Source organism: Paramisgurnus dabryanus, chromosome 1, assembly GCF_030506205.2.
Source record: "Paramisgurnus dabryanus chromosome 1, PD_genome_1.1, whole genome shotgun sequence".
Taxonomy (NCBI): Eukaryota; Metazoa; Chordata; class Actinopteri; order Cypriniformes; family Cobitidae; genus Paramisgurnus; species Paramisgurnus dabryanus.
This window is the reverse complement of record NC_133337.1, coordinates 73079646-73089671: the sequence shown is the minus strand read 5'-3', so window position 1 is coordinate 73089671 and position 10026 is coordinate 73079646. Positions and strand designations below refer to the sequence as shown.

Below are 10026 nucleotides of genomic sequence, written 5' to 3'. Positions count from 1 at the left end.
TAAGTGCATATTTACAGAGCATCGGTAAATACAGAACACAACAGTGTCTTAAAGAAATTAAAATTAGACAGTATTCATGCAACTATAAATGTACAAAACAAAAGGAATGCAATAGCTTACAGAAGGCAATGAATATTTATTTATGGCATTTTCAATAATATATTAGTAGATAAATTAACATCTATAAAGTATGAAAACTAATAAATCATTATTTTGGCTAAATTAAGCTGGATGGATCATTTTTATAATTGTCATCCTTTCAGAACAAGCTTATATGCTATCTATAATAACTTACATTATATTCTGAGTGTTACTTGGCCGAAAATATGTAGAAAAACATGCAAGTAAAAAAGTACAGAACAAAAATGTTTACCTCACGCGGATTGAACGAAAAGCCGTTAATTAAGCGGACTGAGAACGTGCAGAAACAGTCGAGTCGGCAGATGATCACCAATGTTCATAATGTTTCACGCAGGTACTGTTGATGATAAACTTTCATATCTAAATGTCAGGTATAAGTATTCAGTCAGTTAATAATAAAGCCGCCGGCGTTATTGCAACATCCTTATCCACGGAGCGGACGCTGTGTACAAAGAAAAAACCTAAGGTTTTTATTTTAAGTGCTGGTAAGCAATCAGTTATATTATGCCACTTTGTATTTGTGTTGATCAGTTAAATTAAAGTAATTTTAATCTTAGAAACTGCATCAAGATGCAGACGACGCTACAGTTATTCTGTCATCTTTAACTTTTTCACACATTCTGTATTTAACGAAATATGAATAGCATATTACATTTTGAATTCAAATTCACGCAAAAAAAAAAAAAAATTTACTCTCATAACTATTGCCAATCTATTTGGCCTTTATTATACATGTATGCTTTGAAAAACAAGAATAGCTATTAATTTAACGTGAAAAACGCGGTTGTTGCAATTGGTTTCCTCCTCGCTCTAAAAGTGTGGCGCATCTCTCTCGCCATGCTTACTTCTACTCCCTGCGGGTTTTTTTGGCGCATACAAGAAGTTTCTCTACTCAAAAGACCAAGATTCCTTGCGAATAGAACATGCGCAGTACACAAATCAATGTTCCTTTTGATGGGAATATCCCGATGCGCGTTTACATGACCAAAATTTCGGGTTAGAAAAGAGGTAACCCAGGGGTAATATTCGGGATTTTAAAAACAGGAATATGAGCATATTCGGGTTTTTGCCGGTGTTTACATGGACGTGCGCGACCGGGTTTTTGCTAATATTCCGGATTTGAACGGGTTATTGGCTGCATGTAAACGCAGTCAATGTTTCATGGTTGATCTTACTATGTACCTAAATAAAATGTTAAAAAAAAATATGTTAACAGTGCATTATGATGTAGTACTTATATTGTAATTAGGCAAATGTATATTAAATTACACACACATATTTTACATTTATGTGATAAAAAAACATTACGTACGTGTGTGCAATTTAATGTTATAATATACGAATAACATGTTATTATGAAAAAAATTATACATAATTAAAGACTGTATAATAGTCAGTAAAAGAGAACATTGATTAACACTAATCATCAGCTCTTTGTGTACAGCACAGCAGGATGAAGGTGAATGTCATCTTCCAGGCAAGATAAAAGTGTTTAAGGAAAGACCAACTGCAGCAGTGCCTAACTCGGAAAAAGAGCCAGCGTCTGTGAAACTTGGTTCTTTGGCCTTGCAGCATCTGCCTCTCATCCTCCAGGTTTGTTGACAGTACTGTTGAGTACATTAGGTCAAATTGAAATGTGTAACTGTGGGATGACATATGATTTGCATCTTTGCAGAGAGAAACTGATACACACACAGAGACAAACTGACACACATGCACACAGAGACAAACTGTCGCACAGAAACAAACTGACACATACATGCACAGAAACAAACTGACAAATACATGCACAGAGACAAACTGACACATACACGTACACAGAGACAATAGGACACATACACGCACACAGAGACAATAGGACACATACACGCACACAGAGACAAACTGACACATACACGCACACAGAGACAAACTGACACATACACGCACACAGAGACAAACTGACACATACACGCACACAGAGACAAACTGACACATACACGCACACAGAGACAAACTGGCACATACTCGCACACAGAGACAAACTGACACATACACGCACACAGAGAGAAACTGACACATACACTCATACAGAGACAAACTGACACATACACTCACACAGAGACAAACTGACACATACACTCATACAGAGACAAACTGGCACACACATGCACACAAAGACAAACTGACACATACACTCATTCAGAGACAAACTGACACATACACTCATTCAGAGACAAACTGACACATACACGCACACAGAGACAAACTGACACATACACGCACACAGAGACAAACTGACACATACACTCACACAGAGACAAACTGACACATACACGCACACAGAGACAAACTGGCACATACTCGCACACAGAGACAAACTGACACATACACGCACACAGAGAGAAACTGACACATACACTCACACAGAGATAAACTGACACATACACTCATTCAGAGACAAACTGACACATACACGCACACAGAGACAAACTGACACATACACGCACACAGAGACAAACTGACACATACACGCACACAGAGACAAACTGACACATACACGCACACAGAGACAAACTGACACATACACGCACACAGAGACAAACTGACACATACACGCACACAGAGACAAACTGACACATACACGCACACAGAGACAAACTGACACATACACGCACACAGAGACAAACTGACACATACACGCACACAGAGACAAACTGGCACATACTCGCACACAGAGACAAACTGACACATACACGCACACAGAGAGAAACTGACACATACACTCACACAGAGACAAACTGACACATACACTCACACAGAGACAAACTGACACATACACGCACACAGAGACAAACTGACACATACACGCACACAAAGACAAACTGACACATACACGCACACAAAGACAAACTGACACATACACGCACACAGAGACAAACTGACACATACACGCACACAGAGACAAACTGACACATACACGCACACAGAGACAAACTGACACATACACGCACACAGAGACAAACTGACACATACACGCACACAGAGACAAACTGACACATACACGCACACAGAGACAAACTGACACATACACGCACACAAAGACAAACTGACACATACACGCACACAGAGACAAACTGACACATACACGCACACAGAGACAAACTGACACATACACGCACACAGAGACAAACTGACACATACACGCACACAGAGACAAACTGACACATACACGCACACAGAGACAAACTGACACATACACTCATACAGAGACAAACTGACACATACACGCACACAGAGACAAACTGGCACATACTCGCACACAGAGACAAACTGACACATACACGCACACAGAGGCAAACTTACACATACACGCACACAGAGGCAAACTGACACATACACTCATACAGAGACAAACTGACACATACACGCACACAGAGACAAACTGACACATACACTCACACAAAGACAAACTGACACATACACTCATTCAGAGACAAACTGACACATACACGCACACAGAGACAAACTGACACATACACGCACACAGAGACAAACTGGCACATACTCGCACACAGAGACAAACTGACACATACACGCACACAGAGGCAAACTTACACATACACGCACACAGAGACAAACTGACACATACACGCACACAAAGACAAACTGACACATACACTCACACAGAGATAAACTGACACATACACGCACACAGAGACAAACTGACACATACACTCACACAGAGACAAACTGACACATACACTCATTCAGAGACAAACTGACACATACACGCACACAGAGACAAACTGACACATACACGCACACAGAGACAAACTGACACATACACGCACACAGAGACAAACTGACACATACACGCACACAGAGACAAACTAACACATACACGCACACAGAGACAAACTGACACATACACTCACACAGAGATAAACTGACACATACACTCATTCAGAGACAAACTGACACATACACGCACACAGAGACAAACTGACACATACACGCACACAGAGACAAACTGACACATACACGCACACAGAGACAAACTGACACATACACGCACACAGAGACAAACTGGCACATACTCGCACACAAAGACAAACTGGCACATACTCGCACACAGAGACAAACTGGCACATACACGCACACAGAGACAAACTGGCACATACTCGCACACAGAGACAAACTGACACATACACGCACACAGAGACAAACTTACACATACACGCACACAGAGACAAACTGACACATACACGCACACAGAGACAAACTTACACATACACGCACACAGAGACAAACTGGCACATACTCGCACACAGAGACAAACTGGCACATACTCGCACACAGAGACAAACTGACACATACACGCACACAGAGGCAAACTTACACATACACGCACACAGAGACAAACTGACACATACACGCACACAAAGACAAACTGACACATACACTCATTCAGAGACAAACTGACACATACACGCACACAGAGACAAACTAACACATACACGCACACAGAGACAAACTGACACATACACTCACTCAGAGACAAACTGACACATACTCGCACACAGAGACAAACTGACACATACACGCACACAGAGATAAACTGACACATACACGCACACAGAGACAAACTGACACATACACGCACACAGAGAGAAACTGACACATACACTCACACAGAGAGAAACTGACACATACACTCACACAGAGATAAACTGACACATACACGCACACAGAGACAAACTGACACATACACTCACACAGAGACAAACTGACACATACACTCACACAGAGACAAACTGACACATACACTCACACAGAGATAAACTGACACATACACGCACACAGAGACAAACTGACACATACACTCACACAGAGACAAACTGACACATACACTCACACAGAGACAAACTGACACATACACTCACACAGACATAAACTGACACATACACTCATTCAGAGACAAACTGACACATACACGCACACAGAGACAAACTGACACATACACACACACAGAGACAAACTGACACATACACGCACACAGAGACAAACTGACACATACACGCACACAGAGACAAACTGGCACATACACGCACACAGAGACAAACTTACACATACACGCACACAGAGACAAACTGGCACATACTCGCACACCGAGACAAACTGGCACATACTCGCACACAGAGACAAACTGACACATACACGCACACAGAGGCAAACTTACACATACACGCACACAGAGACAAACTGACACATACACGCACACAAAGACAAACTGACACATACACTCATTCAGAGACAAACTGACACATACACGCACACAGAGACAAACTAACACATACACGCACACAGAGACAAACTGACACATACACTCACTCAGAGACAAACTGACACATACTCGCACACAGAGACAAACTGACACATACACGCACACAGAGAGAAACTGACACATACACTCACACAGAGATAAACTGACACATACACGCACACAGAGACAAACTGACACATACACGCACACAGAGAGAAACTGACACATACACTCACACAGAGAGAAACTGACACATACACTCACACAGAGATAAACTGACACATACACGCACACAGAGACAAACTGACACATACACTCACACAGAGACAAACTGACACATACACTCACACAGAGACAAACTGACACATACACTCACACAGAGATAAACTGACACATACACTCATTCAGAGACAAACTGACACATACACGCACACAGAGACAAACTGACACATACACGCACACAGAGACAAACTGACACATACACGCACACAGAGACAAACTGACACATACACGCACACAGAGACAAACTGGCACATACACTCACACAGAGACAAACTGACACATACTCGCACACAGAGACAAACTGACACATACACTCACACAGAGATAAACTGACACATACACTCATTCAGAGACAAACTGACACATACACGCACACAGAGACAAACTGACACATACACGCACACAGAGACAAACTGACACATACACGCACACAGAGACAAACTGACACATACACGCACACAGAGACAAACTGACACATACACTCATTCAGAGACAAACTGACACATACACGCACACAGAGACAAACTGACACATACACGCACACGGAGACAAACTGACACATACACGCACACAGAGACAAACTGACACATACACGCACACAGAGACAAACTGGCACATAGACTCACACAGAGATAAACTGACACATACACTCATTCAGAGACAAACTGACACATACACGCACACAGAGACAAACTGACACATACACGCACACAGAGACAAACTGACACATACATGCACACAGAGACAAACTGACACATACACGCACACAGAGACAAACTGGCACATACACTCATACAGAGACAAACTGACACATACACGCACATAGAGACAAACTGACACATACACTCACACAGAGACAAACTGACACATACACTCACACAGAGACAAACTGACACATACACTCACACAGAGATAAACTGACACATACACTCATTCAGAGACAAACTGACACATACACGCACACAGAGACAAACTGACACATACACGCACACAGAGACAAACTGACACATACACGCACACAGAGACAAACTGACACATACACGAACACAGCGACAAACTGGCACATACTCGCACACAGAGACAAACTGACACATACACGCACACAGAGACAAACTGACACATACACGCACACAGAGACAAACTGACACAGGTATTGCTGTAAAAGAGTTTAATGCTCAGTCAGTTTTCCCTGAATAAACAACAGTTGATGATATTTATAATTCCATTATTTTATACCAATCTTTGTTTTGTTCTTTTTTCATAGAAGTTGAGGAGTGTGAAGAATTGGGGAGGATGATGCTACCCACAAATTCATCTAAAAGCCCAACTGAGTGAGAACCACATACATGCTCAAACAAACATATACTTCAGTCCTCTATATGTGACAGTAAAAGCTTTTATATGTAATTCTGTCTGTTTATGTTATAAATGCTTAAAAGGTACATTATTTTCACTATGCTTTCAGATTCAGAAGTTGTTGGAATCCCAGTGGTCAAAGGTCTTATTCCTTCTGCACACTAGGAATGATTCTGACATGAATCAGGATTATATTTTCTACATTAATTTGTTGCTGTTTGTTGGTTAGGCCATGTTCAGGCCTGTTCTAATTCTTGTGTCAATTGTTCTAACATTGAAAATATTTATATATCAGTACATATATATAACTACAGAGTTCGTGATTTGCATGTTTTTTTTTGCATGTTATTCTTTAAAAGTTTGATATGCACATGATTTACAGATGCATGAAGCTGTAGAGTACTCATGTACTGTAGATCATACCACACCCCTAATATTATAAAAATTCTTAACATGTGTTCTATGGGTTTGCATGCATTTACATTACTATTAATTAACACATTTACATTTTTCTGTGTTAGGTAGGCATAAACCACCAGCAACTCTCTCAAAACCAGACAGGCCTGATGAATACAGTGCTACTTCATCTCCACGGCCAGGTCGGTATATGGACATGTACGCGTGCCGACTCGACTGTAAAGATATGCCTGTTCCTGATCAGTGTTATTGTTTTTCACCAATTCCCTTTAATCCAGTGAGGGTTCCTTTGCCAGTACCTCCAGAGTTGTTTAATTATCTACAAGCAAGACCACATCTCCATTAACACCAGTGCATGAAACCGTTTTCTGTCAGTGTAAGGACTTAATTTAACATAATTTTACTTAATCAAATTCAAAGCAGATTTAACAAATGTAATGTTCAACTATGACTAATGTCATCCTGCATCCCTCCTCCCAGTGACCTCTGCACAGTCTACAGACTCTACTTCTCCCTGCAGCTGCTGTCCAGTCTTTCTCAGGACTCCCTGCAGCCTCTTCTGGGTACCCCTCAACTCAAAGTGACTGCCCTCATGTCTCCTGTTTCTGAATGTATGCATTGTAATTATTGTAACATAAAAATATAACTCTGTATTTTGATTGTTATGGATATCTGTTTAATGCAGAAACCACTGTGGTAGTTTATTAATTTTGGCACAATCCTATTTATAACTGTACTGTATACATTCACATGGGCAGTAGGATTCATCTGTGTTTAACTGAAAAGGTACTATGTAGCCTTATTCAGCCTGTTTCTTTTATATTCTTCCATAGTTCTTTGTTCAGTAGATGTTTTTAAACTGTCACTTAATTTCAAAGATTGATTATTTATTTTGGTCATCTTGAGATATTTCCAGTATGTGTTCATTCAATATAATTGCCTTTGTTCACATTTTTGTGCACTTAACATGTTTATATTCTTGTGGTAGAATGATTGTCTTATAAAATTAAATAGGCATGCATTTAATTGTATTCTTTTAAATATTAATTTTATTAAAAAGTGTTTTATCTAAAAATGTCCTGAAAACTAGTTATTTATACACTATAAACACTATAAAGTTCTATAACACATTGCATCAGTAAAAAGTATTCAGAAACAAGTTTCATACAAAAAAAAACAAAGTAAAGTGATAACTGATTATAATTATTAAATATATGAATGAGTAAATGTGTCAAAAGGTAATAATAACGTCTTCATTTTCACCTTTACTGGGATTCGAACCGATGTTTAAGTGCGCCCACCCTGAGACACGCCCTCAAATTTTTCCTCGCTTCTGATTGGCTAGTCACCGTTCTACAGGTATCCACGGGCGGCCCCCGCGGGTGGAGCTGGGGTTTGAACCACCAACCTTCCGATTTGTAGACAACCACCACTAACCCCTGAACCACTGAACCACTGCCAATGTGCAAAACTTTTGCGAAGATATAGCCGCAAATCCATTGCGGCATGCTCATCAACATGCACAAACTAGGTGGCGCTGTACCGAAACTGTGCACGCACCCTCAGGTCATGACTGCCATCAAAACTACCAAATCTCATGTGAATATGTTTAACTTTGGTGAAGATACTGCCTCAAATCCGTTTGTTCCCACTCTGGGTAAAATTTGTTGACGCGGTGTACGGAAACGGATTGGCGAATCGACACGAATTCCATAAATTTTTGCCATGAGTGTCTCTAGATGCTACACACCCATTCTTTACGCAAATTGGACAAAAGCTCTATGACGAGTTCGAAAAAGTAGGTTTTACAAACAATTCAAAATATCGAAATAATTAGCATGACGGAAATGATGTCATATGGTGCAATCGAATTGGCATGAGCCAAGGAATCAGAAGAAACAAGAATTGCGTTTCTATGACGTACGGGTCAGCAGTTATAACCAAAAATGTAAGTGAAAATTTGGACTGTTGGTGGCGCTATCGGGTTTGACATAGACACTCCAAATTTGGTGTGGGGACTATTTGGAATGTCCTCTTTGAGTGTGCCAAATTTCATAACTTTCCTACAAAAAAAGTTACAATTCAAAATGGCCGACCCCCAAAATGGCCGACCGAAAACCTTTTGGTATCGTTTGACTCGGCATGCCTCAAGGAATCTAACAATAGCACTTTTATAATTTTAGACTAAAGTTTGCAGTAGTTATAAGCAAAAATAGCCATTTTTCAAATCTCGTGAACACTAGGTGGCGCTGTGACGAAACTGGGCATGGACCCTCAGGTCGTGACTGCCATCAAAACTACCAAGTTTCGTATGAATACGCTTAACTTTGGTAAAGATACAGCCTCAAATCCGTTTTTTCGCGCTCTACGTAAAATTCATTGACGCGTTATACGGTAACGGATTGGTGAATCAACACGAATTCCATAACTTTTTGCTATGAGTGTCTCTAGATGCTACACACCCATTCTTTACGCAAATTGGACAAAAGCTCTAGGACGAGTTCGAAAAAGTAGGTTTTACAAAC

The 10026-nt window shown here is 40.4% G+C and overlaps 1 long non-coding RNA gene across 1 annotated transcript; it reads left to right on the top strand.

Annotated features, from left to right (window-relative positions):
* Positions 1-1366: 1366 nt before the first annotated feature.
* LOC135734473 (uncharacterized) lies at positions 1367-8289 on the top strand. Its single transcript, XR_010527352.2, has 6 exons — positions 1367-1734; positions 6993-7059; positions 7194-7226; positions 7606-7683; positions 7780-7877; positions 7982-8289. It is a non-coding gene; the product is annotated as an uncharacterized lncRNA (long non-coding RNA).
* The last annotated feature ends 1737 nt before the right edge of the window (positions 8290-10026 follow it).